Here is a 1,526-nt window from a genome sequence, read left to right as displayed (position 1 = left end):
TTTTCAGCAAACGCCAGCGGGGTCTCTTTTTCAGCATGGTGCAGGCAGGGTCCCTGATTCTAAGTGCACACAGAAGGCTGCACTGAGTGCTGGTGACTCTGATCCTAGGTGAGTGTGGCTCCCACCAACCCACGGCAGCCACATGTCTTGGTGTCAGAGCTCTTCAGTGACACTTGGGTGGCATGAAGCTCCCACTGCACATGGCCCAGGCCCCTGCAACTCAGCATCTGAACCTTCTGGTCATAGAATGGGGAGACGATGAAACAATCCCCAGAGGAAAGAAAAAGAGGCATCACCAAGAAAGGAAATGAGTGAAATGGAGGCATGCAACATGACAGAAAAAGAATTCAGAGTAATAGTCATACAATTCATACACCGGATGGATGAGAAAATCAACAACCTATGCAAAAATCAGGAAGAAATCAAAAGTGATATAGCTACAATCAAAAACATCATGGAAGGTTTAAACAGTAGACTAGAAGAAGCAGAGGACTGAATTAGTGAGTTAGAAGATAAGGTAGAGAAACAAGCCCAATCTGAACAGCAACTGGAGAAAAAATTAAAAAGCAGGAGGAGAGCCTAAGGGAGCTTTGGGACAACCCAAAATGAAGTAACATATGTATAATAGGGCTGCAAGAAGGACAAGAAGAGCAGCAAGGATTAGAAAATCTATTTGAAGAAATAATCACAGAAAACTTCTCTGATATAGGGAAGAAAAAACTTACACAAGTACAGAGAGTCCCAAGTAAGATGAATCCCAAAATACCCACACCAAGACACGTCATAATTACAATGGCAAATGTTAACGACAAAGAGAGAATCTTTTTTTAAAAATATATTTTATTGATTTTTTACAGAGAGGAAGGGAGAGAGATAGAGAGTTAGAAACATCGATGAGAGGGAAACATCGACCAGCTGCCTCCTGCACATCTCCTACTGGGGATGTGCCCGCAACCCAGGTACATGCCCTTGACCGGAATCGAACCTGGGACCTTTCAGTCCACAGGCTGATGCTCTATCCACTGAGCCAAACCGGTTTCGGCCAAAGAGAGAATCTTAAAGGCTGCAAGAGAGAGACAGAGAGTTACCTACAAAAGAACCCCCATCAGAGAAAACCAAGATGGCGGCATAGGTAAACTCCGGAAATTGCTGCCTCACACAACCACTTCAAAAATACAACTAAAAGACAAAACTGACATCATCCAGAACCACAGGAAGGCTGGCTGAGTGGAAATTCTACATCTAGAAGGAAAGAGAAAAGCACTAAGACTCAGAGGAGATGCGGAGGTAAAGTGCAGAGGTACGGAGGCGCACGCCAAAAGGGCTGGCAACTGAGGACGCGGCGCACATGGAGAGGGCTGGAAGCTGAGGACGAGGTTGTCTTTTTCAATCGGGAGGGAGTCTCAAGCTCCCGACTGCTCTGAACTCCAGTTCCGGGTGAGTCTCTGGGGACCCAGACTCATATGGGAGAAACTGGACTGTCTGGCATTGGGCAGAACTCGAGGGTGGCTTTCTCTTAGAGGTGC

The sequence above is a fragment of the Myotis lucifugus genome, unplaced genomic scaffold (genome assembly GCF_000147115.1).
Source record: "Myotis lucifugus unplaced genomic scaffold, Myoluc2.0 scaffold_50, whole genome shotgun sequence".
In the NCBI taxonomy this organism is placed as follows: Eukaryota; Metazoa; Chordata; class Mammalia; order Chiroptera; family Vespertilionidae; genus Myotis; species Myotis lucifugus.
The sequence above is the reverse complement of the archived record's forward strand: the minus strand, read 5'-3'. Positions refer to the sequence as shown.